Genomic DNA, 10053 nt, shown 5'->3' with positions numbered 1-10053 from the left:
AACCAGAAACTTAACTGGACCAGCCATTTAAATACTGTGGCTACAAGAGCAGGTCAGAGGCTGGGTTTTCTGCGGCGAGTGACTCACTTCCTGACTCCCCAAAGCCTTTCCACCATCTACAAGTCACAAGTCAGGAGTGTGATGGAATACTCTCCACTTGCCTGGATGAGTGCAGCTCCAACAACACTCAAGAAGCTCGACACCACCCAGGACAAAGCAGCCCGCTTGATTGGCACCCCATCCACCACCCTAAACATTCACTCCCTTCACCACCGGCGCACTGTGGCTGCAGTGTGTACCATCCACAGGATGCACTGCAGCAACTTGCCAAGGCTTCTTCGACAGCACCTCCCAAACCCGGGATCTTTACCACCTAGAAGGACAAGGGCAAGCAGGCACATGGGAACAACACCATCTGCATGTTCCACTCCAAGTCATACACCATCCCGAGTTGGAAATATATCGCCGTTCCTTCATCGTCGCTGGGTCAAAATCCTGGAACTCCCTTCCTAACAGCACTGTGGGAGAACCTTCACCACACGGACTGCAGTGGTTCAAGAAGGCAGCTCACCACCACCTTCTCAAGGGCAATTAGGGATGGGCAATAAATGCCGGCCTCGCCAGCGACACCCACATCCCATGAACGAATAAAAAAAAAGTATCTCAAATCTATCTTAATGTTTCTATTTTCCATCACTGGCATCATCCTGGTGATCGTCACTGAATGCTCTCTATGACTTCAATATCCTTTCTATAATGGGGCTGCCCAAAACTGCACCTAGCTCTCTAACTGTGGCCTAACCAATGTTTTGTGCAAATTTTTCATTATTACTTCACTCTTGTACTTTCTGCCTCTATTTATAAAACCCCAAAATGCTGTTGGCCATATCCCCTCCTGTGCAGACACCACACTCAGTCTGTACCTGCACGAGATGCCTGACTGTACAGGGGGATTGGGTGATGCGGCTGCTAAGACCGTTTTTGTAGAATCTGAATGAGAGCCTCCTCGCCCTGTCAGCCATAAGGATCCTACAGGGTATGGGTTTGGTAAAGTCCCAATGAGAAAGAGAAGAAAGACTTGCATTTCTATAGCACCTTTCATGACCTCAGGGCACCCCAAAGCGATTTACAACGAATGAAGCACAAACAACAATGACCAGATAATCTGTTTTAGTGATGTTAGTTGAGGGCTAAATATTGACCAGGACACCGGGTAGATCTCCCCTGCTCTTCTTCGAAATAGTGCCATGGGATCTGTTATGCCCACCCGAGATGGCAGGCGGGCCTCCGACAGTGTATCAGTCCCTCAGTAGTTTTTATTTCATTGCTGTTTGAGGGACCTTGCTGTGTGCAAATTGGCTGCCGCGTTTCCTACAACAGTGACTATACTTCAAAAGTACTTCATTGATTGTAAAGCGCTTTGGGTCGGCCTGAGGATGTGAAAGGCGCTGTATAATTGCACCATGTTCTTTCTTTCTTAGACAGGTCCATTTCTGTGAGTCAAACACAAATCATACCTTATGTTTGTAAAACACTTGATCAGATTTCTTTTTAAAAGCTGACTTATGCTTACAACCCATAAGTTACATCCTCCACCTGAAACCAAGGAGGAGAAATATAACTTGGTGGGCTTTAGGACGCAGAAGGCATCAATGGACGTGTCTACAATGCTATTTAATTCTGATTTGTCATTGGGAAGGAGAAGAAATGAAAAAAGGCTTTGAAGGATTGTAGAATTCAATTCTTTTAAAGTTTAATATAAATTAATATATGTTTTCCCTCGCTGTTATGTGTGTTAATCGCAGATACGTGTCTGAGAAATCACACAAATCCCAAAACTATGAATGAATTAAGACTAATGTTTTCAGCAGAATGGAAAGTTTGATTGGCCAGTACAGTAATTTCTTTTTTTTTAAAAATGGTAACTAAACTACAGTTCAGAGTGAGAACTCATTAAGATAAGTCGTTAGCCTGTTTTTATTGGTGGTATTTACACTTTTGTTGGAGAACAGTTTTGTCCCATTGCAAATTGTGATCTTATCTCAGGCACTGTAGCTGTTTCCCTTCCCTTCCCCCATCCTGGTCTGTGCCACGTAGAAGAATCTGCAGCTGGATGGAGGCAGTTTGAAGACTTCTCCCACCCACAGTTAGACAGTACAATGTGTAGCCTACAGTGCTGATGCAGTTAAGCCCATTGCTATTTCTGGTTAGATTTACAGCAAGAATGCATTAAGATACTCCGACAGACATTTTCCCATGTTCTGGAATTCCCTCTCTAAAGGAAAAGAAGCAAAGAACTTGCATTCGTATAGCGCCTTTCACGAGCTCAGGACGTCCCAAAGTGCTTCACAGCCAAAGAAGTACTTTTTGAAGTGTAACTACTGTTGTAATGTAGGAAACACGGCAGCCAATTTGCACACAGCAAGATCCCACAAACAGCAATGAGATAATTGATGATTAATTGATGATTAATTAATATGTTTATTGGTGACATTGGTTGAGGAATGAATATTGGCCAGAACATCAGGGAGAACTCCCTGCTCTTCTTCAAATAGTGCCAAGGGATCTTTTACGTCCACCTGAGAGGGCAGACAGGGCCTCGGTTTAACGTCTCATCCGAAAGATGGCAGCTCCGACAGCGCAGCACTCCCTCAGTATGGCACTGGATTATGTGCTCAGGTCTCTGGAGTGGGACTTGAACCTGTGACTGTTTGACTCAGAGGCATCCTTCCTGTGTGAGCCTCAGTGCAATATTGGGAGGCAGTTCAACCATAGATGGCGTCACAACCGAGTCCAATCCTGTCTTCAGCTAATGTACACACACACACACTCACACATATATTCACATACACATATATATACACACATTGTATATATGCATGCATTTTATATACATATATACATACATTGTATATACACACATTTAATATATATATATACACACATTTCTACATATACATATAATTACATATTTACACATATATGTACACATTCATATATATATATACACACATATATACACTATATATATATACACACATATATGCACACACACATTTTTATATATATATATATATATACACATATATGTGCACATACATATATATACACACACACACACATATATATATATATACACACACACAGGGGTCACACAATAACCATGAAGATTGGGATCCCTGGCGTGTTTGCTGTCCCGAGCTAGGCATGAGAAAAGCCAATTTAGTGCTTGTACTCAGGCCCTGACTGAAATCAGTGTAGTACAGACCGGGTATCTATACCGGGACCTCCCTGGGAACGCATTTGCCCCCGAGCCATCAGGATTGCTTCCATGTCTTAAACGTAAAATCATTTATTCTCACTCTCCCCCCCCAATAAAATCATTGCCCCTACTTGAGAGAGCAGCCATTCTGTGATTACTTGGCATCTGATTTAATTAGCAAAGCCTCCGTTAAGTTAGATTAAATTAGACTCTTTCCTCTCTTGTCTTTTTGAGAAATGATGCAATGTGTTTGGAGAGTTACAAGCCCTCACCAGACACAGCCTCTGCCCCACTCGGCTTCTCATAACTGTGGTGTGTGAGAACACAGCTGGTATTTATTAACTCCCTAACTGAAAGTAGAGGATTAAGCCGCTATATTCAAAAATCACTCCAATCAATATTATTAATCTTCGTGGCTTCTTGCTTCATTTTTGTCACAGGGGATAAGATACAAGGGGCGGTGGGGGGGGGGGTGAAATTGTTCTCCGCCAGCTCCATGAAAGGGGCTCACAGCCGATCGGCAGCCCAATTTACACTGCGCCCGATTTTCTTGTAAATCTGTCCCAGCCATTCATTTCAGAATCAGTAATTGGTTATATGGACAAAAAGAAGGAAAGAAAGACTCTCATTTATACAGTGCCTTTCAAAACCTCAGGATGAACCAAAGCGCTTTACAGCCAATAAAGCATTTTTTGAAGTCACTGTTGTAATGTCGGGAAACTCAGCAACCAATGTGCGCACAGCAAGATCCCACAAACAGCAATGTGCTAATGGCCAGATAATGAAAAAGCAAAAAAGCTGCGGACGCTGAACGTATTTTGGAAGGAAGAATGAGGAGAGATTGTATAAACGAAATGGTACAATTTTAAGGGGAGTACAGAACAGAGAGACCTGAGGTTGTATGTACACAAATCTTTGAAGGTGGCAGGACAAGTTGAGAAGGCTGCTAAAAAAGCATACGGGATCCTTGGCTTTATAAATAGATGCCTAGTGTACAAAAACATGGAAGTTATGTTAAACCTTTATAAAACACTGATTAGGCCTCAGCTGGGGTATTGTCTCCACTTCTGGGCACCACACTTTCAGAAGGATATCAAGGCCGTGGAGAGAGTGCAGAGGAGATTTACTAGAATGATACCCAGGATACGGGACTTCAGTTACGTGGAGAGACTGGAGAAGCTGGGGTTGTCCTACTTGGAGCAGAGAAGGTTAAGGGGAGATTTAATAGAGGTGTTCAAAATGATGGAGGGTTTTGATAGAGAAGATAGGGAGAAACTGTTTTCACTGGCAGATGGGTCGGGAACTAGCGAACACAGATTTAAGATAATTGGCAAAAGAACCAGAGGCAGATTGAAGACTTCTTCCACCCACAGTCAGACAGTACAATGTGTAGCCTACAGTTCTAATGCAGTTAAGTCCTTTGCTATTTTTGGTTAGATTCACAGCAAGAATGCATTAAGATACTCCGACAGACATGTTCCCATGTTCTGGAATTCTGTCCCTAAAGGAAAAGGAGGAAAGAACTTGCATTTATATGGTGCCTTTCACGACCTCAGGATATCCCAAAATGCTTCACAGCCAAAGAAGTACTTTTTGAAGTGTAATCACTGTTGTAATGCAGGAAATACATCAGTCAATTTGCACACAGCAAGATCCCCCAAACAGCAGTGACATAATTTAAGGTGATTGGCAAAAGAACTAAAGGCAACATGAGGAAATTTTTTTTTACGCAGCATGCGGTTGTGATCTGGAATGCATTGCCTGAAATGGTGGTGGAGGCAGATTCATTTGTGGCTTTCAAAAGGGAATTGGATATGTACTTGAAAAATTCTGCAGGGCTACTGGGGAAGGGCAGGTGAGTGGGACTAATTGGATTGCTCTTGCAGAGAGCCGGCACGGGCTCGATGGGCCGAATGGCCTCCTTCTGTGCTGTAACCATTCTATGACTTTATGATTCTATTCTAGTTGATTGGTGACATTGGTTGAGGAATAAATATTGGCCAGCACACCAGGGAGAACTCCCCTGCTCTTCCTTGAATAGTGCCATGGGATGTTTTACGTCCACATGAGAGGGCAGACGCAGCCTCAGATTAACATCTCATCCGAAAGAGGGCACCTACGGCAGTGCAGCACTCCCTCAGTAAGGAACTTAAATGTCGGCCTAGATTATGTGCTAAAGTCTCTGAAGTGGGACTTGAACCTGTGACCGTTTGACCAAGAGTCAACCTTCATGTGTGAGCCTCAGTGCAATATTGGGAGGCAGTTTAACCATAGGTGGTGTCACAGCTGAGTTCAATCCTGTCATCAGCCAATGTACACACACGCACATATAAATATATAGTATATTCACACACACATAGATGTACACACATACCTATACAAACACACATCTATATATATATATATATATACATACACATACACAAGGGTCACACAATAACCATGAGGATTGGGAACCTTGGTGTGTTTTCTCATGCCTAGCTCAGGACAGCAAAGCCAATTTAGTGCTTGTACTCAGACCCTGACTGAAATAAGTGTAGTACAGTCCGGGAATCAATCCCGGGACCTCCCTGGAAACGCATTTACCCCCGCGCCATCAGGATTGCTTCCATGTATTAAACGCAAAATCCTTTATTCTCACCCCCCTCTCCAATAAAATCATTTCCCCTACTTGAGGGAGCAGCCATTCTGTGATTACTTGACACAGCAGCAACTATAGGCCAGTCAGTTTAACCTCAGTGGTCACTTTTAGAAACGATAATCCGGGACACAATTAACCGTCACTTGGACGAGTGTGGATTGATTAGGAAAAGCCAGCAAGGATTTGTTAAAGGCAAATCGTGTTTAACTAACTTGATAGAGTTTTTTGATGAGGTAACAGAGAGGGTAAATGAGGACAATGCAGTTGATGGGGTGTATATGGACTTTCAAAAGGCATTTGATATAGTGCCACATAGTAGGCTTATCATCAAGATTGCAGCCCATGGAATAAAGAAGGCAGTAGCAACATGGATGCAGAATTGGCTAAGGGACAGGAAGCAGAGTAGTGGTGAACATTTTTTTCAGCCACTGCTTTTCTTGATATGTATTAATGACTTGGACTTGGATGTACAGGGCACAATTTCAAAATTTGCAGATGACAGAAAACTTGCAAGGGTAGTAAACAGTGAGGAGGATAATGATAGATTTCAAAAGGATATATACAGGCTGGTGGCATGGGCGGACACGTGGCAGATGAAATTTAATGCAGAAAAATGCAAAGTGATACATTTTGGTAGGAAGAATGAGGAGAGGCAATATAAACAAGAGGGCACAAGTCAAAAAGGGGCACAGGAACAGAGAGATCTGGGGGTATATGTACACAAATCATTGAAGGTGACAGGGCAGGTTGAGAAAGCAGTTAAAAAAGCATACAGGATCTTGAGCTTTCTAAATAGAGGCATAGAGTACAAAAATATGGAAGTCATGATGAACATTTATAAAACACTGGTTCGGCCACAACTGGAGTATTGTGTCCAGTTCTGGGCACTGCACTTCAGGAAAGATGTGAAGGCCTTAGAGAGGGTGCAGAAGAGATTTACTAGAATGATTCCAGGGATGAGGGACTGTAGTTACGTGGATAGACTGGAGAAGCTGGGGTTGTTCTCTTTGGAACAGAGATGGTTGCGAGGAGATTTGATAGAGGCATTCCAAATCATGAAGGGTCTGGACAGAGTAGATAGAGAGAAACTGTTCCCATTGGCGGAAGGGTCAAGAACTAGAGGACGTAGATTTAAGGTGATTGGCAAAAGAACCAAAGGTGACATGAGGAAAAACTTTTTTATGCAGCGAGTGGTTAGGATCTGGAATGCACTGCCCGAGGGGGTGGTGGAGACAGATTCAATCATGGTCTTCAAAAGGGAACTGGATAAGTACTTGAAAGGAAAAAATTTACAGGGCTACGGGGCTTGGGTGGGGGAGTGGGACTAGCTAGATAGCTCTTGCATAGAGCCGGCGTAGACTCGATGGGCTGAATGGCCTCCTTCCATGCTGTAACCTTTCTATGATTCTATCTGATTTAATTAGCAAAGTCTCCATTAAGTTAGATTCAAATGGGATTCTTTCCTCTCTTGTCTTTTCTAAAAATGATGCAATGCATTTGGAGAATTACAGGCCCCCACCAGACACAGCCTCTGCCTTGCTCTGGCTTCTCATGACAGTGGTGTGTGAGAATACAGCTGGTATTTATTAACTCCCTAACTGAACGTAGAGGATTAAGCCGCTATGTTCAAAAATCACGACAGTCAATATTACTAATCGTCGTGGCTTCTTGCTTCATTTTTCTCACAGGGGATAAGATACAAGGTGAGGTCAGGGTGAAATTATTCTCCGCCAGCACCATGAAAGGGGCTTATAGCCTTTCGGCAGCACAATTTACACTGCAATCGATTTTTTTGTAAATCTCTCCCAGCCATTCATTTCAGAATCAGCAATTGTTTATATGCGCAAAAAAAAGGAAAGATTCTCATATATATCGCGCCTTTCACAACCTCAGAATGTCCCAATGCGCTTTACAGCCAACGAATCATAGAATCATAGAAATTTAGGACACAGAAGGAGGCCATTCAGCCCATCGTGACTGTGCCAGCAGAAAAAGAGCTATCCAGCTTAATCCTGCTTTCCAGCTTAGTCCATAGCCTTGTAGGTTATGGCACTTAAAGTACATAATCGAAGTACTTTTTAAATGCCATGAGGGTTTCTGCCTCGACCACCCTTTCAGGCAGTGAGTTCCAGACCCCCACCACCCTCTGGGTGAAAAAAATTCTCCTCAACTCCCCTCTAATCCTCCTACCAATCACTTTAAATCTGTGCCCCCTGGTTATTGACCTCTCTGCTAAGGCAAACAGGTCCTACCTATCCACTCCATCTAGGCCCCTCATAATTTTATGCACCTCAATTAAATCTCCCCTCAGCCTCCTCTGTTCCAAAGAAAACAACCCCAGCCTCTCCAATCTTTTCTCATAGCTAAAATTCTTCAGTCCTGGCAATGTACTCATAAATCTCCTCTGTACTCTCTCTAGTGCAATCACATCCTTCCTGTAATGTGGTTACCAGAACTGTACACAGTACTCTAGCTGTGGCCTAACTAGTGTCTTATACAGTTCTAGCATAACCTCCCTGCTCTTATATTCTATGCCTCGGCTAATAAAGGAAAGTATCCCGTATGCCTTCTTAACCACGTTACCTACTTGACCGACTATCTTCAGGGATCTGTGGACATGCATTACAAGGTCCCTCTGTTCTTTTACACTTCTCAGTTTCCTACCATTTATTGTGTACTCCCTTGCCTTGTTTGCCCTCCCCAAATGCATTACCTCACACTTCTTTGGATTGAATTCCATTTGCCACTTTTCTGCCCACCTGACCAGTCCATTGATATCTTCTTGCAGTCTACAGCTTTCCTCCTCACTATCAACCACACAGCCAACTTTTGCATCATCTGCAAACTTCTTAATCATGCCCTCTACATTTAAGTCTAAATCATTGATATACACCACGAAAAGTAGGGACCTAGTACTAAGCCCCACGGAACCCCACTGGAAACAGTCTTCCAATCACAAAAACACCCGTTGACCATTACCCTGCCACTGAACCAATTCTGGATCCAACTTGCCACTTTCCCTTGGATCCCATGGACTTTTACTTTTCTGACCAGTCTGTCATGTTGGACCTTGTCAAAAGCCTTGCTAAAATCCATGTAGACTACATCAACCGCGCTACCTTCATCGGCGCTCCTTGTACCTTCTCAAAAAATTCAATCAAGTTAGTCAGACATGATCTTCCCTTAACAAATTCATGTTGACTGTCCTTGATTAATCCGTGTTTTCTAAATGATGATTAACACTATCCCTCAGAACATTTTCCAATAATTTGCCCACCACGGAGGCTGACTGGTCTGTAATTACCCGGTCTATCCCTTTCTCTCCTTTTAAACAATGGTACAACGTTAGCAGTTCTTCAGTCCTCCAACACCACATTTGTAGCCAAAGAGGATTGGGAAATGATGGTCAGAGCCTCCGCTATTTCCTCCTTTGCTTCACTTAACACTGGGACCTGTTCTGGAGAAGATGGGACCTGGACGGGTTGTACCTCAACAGGGTTGGGTCCAATATTGTTGCAGGGAGGTTTGCTAGTGCTGTTGTGGGGTGGGGGGGTTATACTAGCTTGGCAGGGGGATGGGAACCTGAGCATAGTTTCAGAAGGGAGAAAAGCAGAACTGGAAATGGAAGGCAGAAAATTAGTAAGCGAGTTTGGAAGGCAGAGGAAACAAAGGCTAGAAAATAGACAACAAAGGAATTTGGCATTGCTTACTGGTATATACTTCAAAGCAAGGAGTCTAGTGAATAAAGCAGATGAGCTGAGGGCACAGATAGACACGTGGAAGTTTGATATCTTAGCTATTACTGAAACACGCCTTAAAGAAGGGCAGGAATGGCAGCTCAACTTTCCTGGTTACAGGGTTTTTAGACGAGATAGAGAGGAGGATAAAAAACGAGGGGGGGTCGCAATATTGGTTAAAGAAACAATTACAGCTGTGAGGAGGGATGATGTATGAGAAGGATCATCAAATGAGGCCATATGGGTTGAACTGAAGAATAAAAAAAGAGGCAATCACACTGCTGGAAGTGTGCTATAGACCCACCAAACCATTAGAGGGAGATAGAAGGGCAAATATGTAGGCAAATTTCTGAAAAGTGGAAAAACAATAGGACAGTAAAAGTAGGGGATTTCACCTACCCTAATATTAACTG

The sequence above is a fragment of the Heptranchias perlo genome, chromosome 6 (assembly GCF_035084215.1).
Source record: "Heptranchias perlo isolate sHepPer1 chromosome 6, sHepPer1.hap1, whole genome shotgun sequence".
NCBI lineage: Eukaryota > Metazoa > Chordata > Chondrichthyes > Hexanchiformes > Hexanchidae > Heptranchias > Heptranchias perlo.
The sequence above is the reverse complement of the archived record's forward strand: the minus strand, read 5'-3'. Positions refer to the sequence as shown.